Consider the following 7,481-nt stretch of genomic DNA (forward strand, 5'->3'; position numbering starts at 1 on the left):
GGAAGTCTCCGAGACGCTGTGCTCCATTTCTTTCTGAATTTTACTCACCTTAGCTGTTTTCAGACTCCTGTGCTCGACGCTTTCGCACTCGAGATGTACGTAAGGAGTGTACCACATACTCTACTATGCGTACGTATTTTATATTTATACCACTAAAAAGCAAAAAATAAATTATCTTTACTAATAATAAAGCTGAAAGTCTGTCTTTATCTCTGTGACGCGTATAGCGCCTAGACCGTTCGTCCGATTTTCATGAAATTTGGCAAAGTTAGTTTGTAGCATAGGGTTGTGCACCTCGAAACGACTGTTCGAAAATTCGATTTTGTTCTTTTCTATTCCAATTTTAAGAACATTTTTCCGAGTAAAACTATCATAAGATGACGAGTAAATTACCAAGTTATCACAACGTGGAAGCGTAACATGGGCAAACCAACTGCCACCATACAATTCACCATACATTATTTGTAAATATACAGGCGAACCAAAAGACCTTTTAGTTAGTCTTCAAATAAAAAAAGAACCAATTTCAAAAAACAAAGAGGAACTAAAAAGTAAAAAATAATTGGTCATACTAACATACGATTTTCTACCCTAACGTATAAATCAAATTTGTTTTACAATTCCTCTACAAAAATCAACTAAACTAAACACCCAGTTATAAAATAAACACATTTTAATTACTATACGATAAATTATTTTAATACCTAACTAATTATATACGATCTCTTAATTTTAATTAACCATTTGAAGTCGGTGCCTCCTATAAACTACTACCCTAACGTAACTGACAACCCACCAAATCCTGAGTTAAACACTAATTTTACAAAACGCGAAAGTCTTTAAAACTAAACCTACTCAGTTACGTTAGGTAGTAGTTTATAGGAGGCCCCGACTTCAAATTGTTGTTTAAAGTTAAGAGATCGTATAGAATTAGTTAGGTATTAAAATAATTCATCGTATAGTAATTAAAAATCAGTGTTTATTTTATAATTGGGTGTTTAGTTGATTTTTGTACAGGAATTGTAAAATAAATTCGATTTATACGTTTGGGCAGAAAATCGTATGTTAGTATGACCAATTATTTTTTACTTTTTAGTTCCTCTTTGTTTTTTGAAGTCTGTTCTTTTTTTATTTGAAAATAATTTTTGCTATGCAAGACCATAGTAACAAGATAAAATTATTCTTTCTTCTTGAACGAACCATAAAGTTCGATTTATCAGCGAGCTTCATGCAAATGGAATGTTGTGAGAAAAAGAGATCGACATTTCAGGTGGTTAAACAAATATTAACACATTTGCCCTGTGAGCAGGGCCTGATTACCCAAAAGGCTAAGGAAGCTTGAGTTTCCTCTCAGAATTTATAGGGGGCCTAAATTTCACTGTAAAAAAACTGTGTTTAACAATTCCATTTTTTGCTTTAGACTGCGTTTCTTAAAGAGATAGCAAACATATGAACTTGCTAAACAAATATGTTTGAAAGAATTAAAATATTGAAAGTGAGGATGGATTTGATAAAATGTAGCTAGAAGCTAGATTTTCAAATGTGGGATTTGATTCAACTCTGTTACAACGTACTTTTATGACATTCAGTTTCAGCCTTTGTAAGGTGTCAAATATGATTCAAAATGTTACAACTCACATTTGCTGAGAATTCAAGTGTAACATATGTAATAAACAAAATTTCCATCAGTCCGTAAAGTGGAATAAAACGTAACTCTGAATGGGTTCGTTTCCAAAACTTTAAAAGTTTTTTTTTCTGAAAGAGCATGCTTAAAAACATAGGATCTGACCATTTTTAAAGTCATTTGTTTAAGTTTAAATATTTTTAAAAAATTACTTAAATCAGTTCACTTTCATTCTTTATGCTTCAGCTGAAGACATCACAAATGATGAAATGACATTCAGTGTTGCCATTCACAGAGCCAAATATTTAATTCGCATCTTTACTCACGTGTATTGGCAACGATATGGTGGATAGCAAGTGTAGAGCGCAATTTTAATTTGCTTCTTGATTATCATAACGTGGAAACGTGGAAGAAAGATGCGCCTATTAGCATCATTTGTGACGTCATCAAGAACACGCCTTGTTTGAAAAAATGGACATTTTAAAAAATTAGTTAAAAAATAACTGTTTGGAAAATGAAAGTATTCTCTGGGTCCATGTTTTTCTTTTTTTACTTATTCTACAAATTTCTGTGACTAAAAGTACTGCTTTTGACTGAAGGAAACAACCCCATTCTGCTGGGCCACCTGGCATTAGTCAGTGTTGTATCAATGTGCATAGAATGTTAGAGAAATTTCCCCAAACAAAAAGTAGGGGGCCCCAAAATGAGGCCAAGCTTCCCCTAATTTCAGAGGTTTATCGGGCCCTGCCTGTGAGTCAATGCAATGCGCATAAGTTCGTATGTTTTGATATTCCTTACCAGAAAGAGGTTTCGCGACGTAGAAAATATTGCTTTGGAATAAAATTAGCTACAAAAGTACGCAAATATATTTTGAAGAAATTCTTTATTTGAAGCGTTAATCAATGTTAGCGACATGGAATTGCATCGTACAGGACCGCCGCGAACTTAACCGGGTCACCGGGTAAAATACCTATATGCGCCTCTCCCCTCTAACCTCAGCCAAAGATACCTTCTCTTGACATTGCATACCAAACGGGTAAATTATAAAATTTTCCGATACCGGAATGCCAACAAGAAATAGTAGTCTTGATAAGGGTGAATAACCCTATCAAGTTCCTAAGAAGGGGTGTAACCCTTTCTTAGGAACCACGTACATTGTAAATACTGGTACTGTAACATGGTAGACACGTAAGGACTCGGTGAGTGTAGTGCAGGGTTTGCTAATTTTATTTTTTCGATTTTAAATATTCAACAAAAAAAGAAGCGGGAGTGGAATAAAATTAACCGAAATAGCCCAAGTTACTCTGAATTACTAATTTAGGCATTTAAATCGACGGAAGAAAAAATAAGATATCAATATATGGCTCATGCATGATTAAAATTTCTTGACATTCTTCGATTACATTTGAGATCATTCTGTCAGTCACTGAATTTTAGAACAGCGTGCTTTTAAGAATGCAAAAGTGGGAACACGTCGGCGCCTGTCCATTAGTGTCCAAACCAGAGCCGCGCCGTCCCTATGTGCGAGGTCGTGCGATGCGACGCACGACGGTGCCAGACACTACAAATCGAAAATGCTCCAAATGGGGGGAATCTCTCCAACCAAAAAATAAAATTGAACTTTTCATTATATACAGGGTCCGCTCAAGCCAAAGTGATAACAAGGCCCTGGCAAAATTTGGTGCCCCTCTCACATGAAAGTCTGCCTATTTTTCAAGTGGAAGTTTCCAAAAAAAAAAGGAAGAAATTACCCTATTTTGGAGCCAAAATATTTAATTCGCATCTTCACTCACGTAAATTGCATCATTTGTGACATCATGAAGACCACGCCTTGTTTGAAGAAACGGAAATTTTATAAATGGAAAAATGAAAGTATTTTCTGGGTCCATGTGTTTTTTTTTTTTTTTGCTCATTCTATCCATTTCAATGACTATAAGTAGTACTTTTGACTGAAGGAAACCACCCCATTGTGATTGTGATAGGATGATATGAGCCATTTGTTGAAACATGAAACCCAACGAGTAGGGCCCTATCTCTTTCATTATTATTACTTTTTTTTAATGATAGTAACTACCGATTCTATCAATGAAGAATTAATTCATGATATTGCGAAATTTAATTCGAAACCAATGAGTTAAGTGAAGCAGGAAAAAGTATTCTTTCGCACTGACCTCCGACTCCATGGCACTCCAATATTAGGGGCCATTCATTAATTACGTAATGGTCCCGAGGGGAAGGGGGAGTTGGAAAAATCTCTACATGCCCTTACTTAGGGGGGGGGGGGTCGAACGATTCTTACGTAATATTTGCCAGTCGATATTTTAAATTAGAGATCGCGCGGTCAAGTGGCTTGGCAGAGATCGTATTTCATTTGCTCCTGGAAGGTAAACGAGCTGATGTGTGCATCACATGACTTCCTTTTACTCCAATTTAATGTCATTTCCCCATTATTCGCTATTTTAATGTGATTCAATATTTATTCTCTAAATATCACCAACAATGGCCAAATTGAAACCAAAAAAAAAACTCCGCCAAATTTGTCGCCAAGTTGGCGCCAAATATGTCGCCAAGTTGGCGACAAAACTTGGCGACCAAAAGACTGGCGATATATCGCCAAGTGTCCGACAAATTATAACGCCACTTGAGTTTACATCGAAATTAACAATGATTTCCCCCCAAAAAGGTGCAAAAGACCCCCTTAGGAACATCCGAAAGCAACCAAAAGGGGAGGTGCACAACTAGACCCCACTACGAGTCTATGTACCAAATTTCAACTTTCTAGGACATACCATTTTTGAGTTATGCGAGATACATACGCACATACACACATACGCACATACATACAGACGTCACGAGAAAAGTCGTTGTAATTACCTCGGTGATGTTCAAAATGGATATTTCGCGTGTCTATACATTCTTAGGCACTTTTCCGCATGTGGTCGAATCGAAAAAAAAAACTCAACATTCATTTGGGGGTGAGCAAAATGGAAATTAAGGGCGATTTTTGAGTGAAAATTTTTTCGCGAATACAATACTTCCTTTTTTGTAAAAGGAAGTAAAAACGCATTAGGATAATGAGCTGTTTTTTACTTGTTTTTCAAGAATGAATGGTGTAAAATATAATAAAAGAATCACACTGTGTATCTGCATGGTATGTCTTATTTTTAATTAGTATCGCATTATATACAAAAAATTTTGTTGAAAAACATTGTCTAGATTCCATTTAGTAAATATTTCTTTATACAAAAAGGTTTTTAAAGAAAATTCAATAATAGTGAATTTAAAAACGATTCCAGTGATGTAAGATTCGTAATTTTATTATTTTGGAAAACGAAATGGAATATTACGTAAAATAGGGGGGGGGGTTGAAAATTTTACTCACCCTTACATGGGGGAGGGGGGTTAAAAATTGCCAACATCATCCTTACGTAATTGATGAATGACCCCTTACTCCAGCAAAAAAAAAGTAATTTTATTCGAATATGCATGTTTTTTTCTTACCCCCTTTTTTGAACTGGGGTGTCCAACTAGAGGGGGGGGGAGACACTGACTGTGCCACTGGAATTTTTAGGGGGTTGTTGAAGGGTATTTTTCTCCTGCTTTGGGGAGCTAGCTCTTCGAGGTCTTCACGATGTTTGAGGTGTGTGCCCTTGTTCTTGAAAGACTGGACTGGGTACCCTTGTATTATAAATATGTTATTTTGTTTTTAAATGTTCGGAGAACATAATTTAAAATTATTTAATGGGAAGTTGAACACAGGCCCGACGAGAGGCCCTGTCAGCCTAATTGGAAACTAGGGGCCCAGGCCTTGGGGGGGGGACACTGGCGCAAAAAAAGAAGGAAAGAAAAAAAAAGTAAGAAAAAAAAGAAGAAAGGATTAAAGAAAAAAAAAAACTCTGAATAAGAGAAAACGTAAAGATTAAGTAATATTTATACTCTTTTGGTATTTACTGTTGTGGCACTTAAAATAGTTATAATTGTTTTCTGGAAGGAATTTTTGATTTGTATTTCTTCTTTTTCCCCCTTTTTTTTCTTTTCCATCTGTTTTTCTTCCTTTCCCCCTTTTCTTTTCTTCTTTTTTTTTTGAGGGGGGGGGGGGGTGAGAGAGGCCCGGCGACATAACAGATTAAGGACTTTATCCCTTTGGAAAAGGCACGCGTCCTCCCTTCCTCCCCCAAAAATTCGCTATTATATCTTCTTCGTTGCAAATTTCTTTCTAAGGAAAAAAGTTTGATGCTTAGGTTTTTAAACTAAACTAAACGCGGTAAACTAAAAATAACAAGGAATTAAAAACCATAGACGCTCATATGGGAAATTTTTGAGGAGGGCAAAGAAAAATTATACGCTCGAAGGCATTTTTTTTGAAAATAAAAAAATTACTTTCTTCTTCTATTTTCAAAAGAATAAAAGAAAGTTACTTTAGTGAATGTTTTCTGTTTCAAAATTAGACCCACATTTCACCATTTTATAGGAATTCATATTTTTGCTTTCTTCAGAAGACAGGTAGAAATTTGTTATCGGTATATGTATATACATCGTTGTGTTATTCAATAGCAAAACCAATGCAGATTAAAATTAGGAAAAAGGTAAAGAAAAATTTTAACAACGGTGATTCATTAATGTCTTATTCTCAACTTGGTTGATAAAAATGAGAGTACCAAATCTAGAAGGGGGCTCAAGCCCTCCTCTGCAACCCAGTGGCGGATCCAGCCGATTGTTGTGGGAGGGGCCATCCGAAATTTTTGAACAAACTCCCCAGGGCCGAATTTAGCTCCATGCCGCCCCTAGGCAAATTTGAAATCTGCCGCACCCCCTCCCCCCCCTAAAAGAAGTAAAATATCCTTGACTCAAAAAAACGTAAAATAGTGTTCCCCAGATTCAAACCGTCAAAATTATGAAAAAATTTAGGCTCTCTTTGGTCTTGTAAACAATAGGTATGCTCTGAGAACCGCAGCATTTAGAGATCGTCCAAGTGTCTGTAGTTGGAATCAAGAAATGATGTAAAAGATGGAGAAAAATTTTGGAAATAAAAGTTTTGTTTTGAGGATAGGGATATAATTTATCTCCCAATTAAGGCTTATACTTCTTTTTCAGTAAAATACATGTGTTAGTTTTGTTATCTTCTCATGATATTTTTTTCTTTTTTTTCCTTAAAAAAATTCCTACAATCACAATGCTTTGGGAGGGGCCATGGCCCCCATCGCTTCCCTCTAGATCCGCCCCTGTGCAACCCCCCTTAGCCGTCACGGGCGCCAGTGGCGCCTACAAGGGGAGGATCCAGGGGGTTCAGACCCCTCCATTCGCCCCTTGAGGTTTTTTTTTTTTTTTTTTTTTTTTTTTATTATTGTCCTATGTCTGTTCTAGTTCTAGTACGTAAAACATTCCCAAGCAAAGGTAACAAAAATTTCAGATTTAATAAATGAAAAAGTAAGATTTATTTTCTCTCTTTCTTCCCCTGTTTCTGAACATTATAGAACACACATGTTCTATAATGAGGATTTTGCGCTATTTTCAAGGGTGTCCACCTAGGGGGGGGGGGTTATGGCGCAGACTGCGCCATTGAAATTTTGGGGGGGGGGGGGTTGATGGGTATTTTTGCCTTTTTTTTCAGGTTGGGTTTGCGACATTTGGGGGGAGGGGTGCGCCCTTGCCCTTAGGGGCAGCGCCCCTGCTATTTTTGTTTTTAATTATGAGAAAAGTAAGTACATTCATTCTTTTGCTCTCTGGTGTCTTAGTTAAATATTTGTTACCAGTAAATTCATTTTGTTCTTTATGCTAAGTATTTATTCAGTATTTTTTTTAAAATATTTTTTCTTCCCGACACTACTGACAATCGATACAATCAAAAGAATACGTT

The sequence above is a fragment of the Uloborus diversus genome, chromosome 8 (genome assembly GCF_026930045.1).
Source record: "Uloborus diversus isolate 005 chromosome 8, Udiv.v.3.1, whole genome shotgun sequence".
Classification (NCBI taxonomy): domain Eukaryota; kingdom Metazoa; phylum Arthropoda; class Arachnida; order Araneae; family Uloboridae; genus Uloborus; species Uloborus diversus.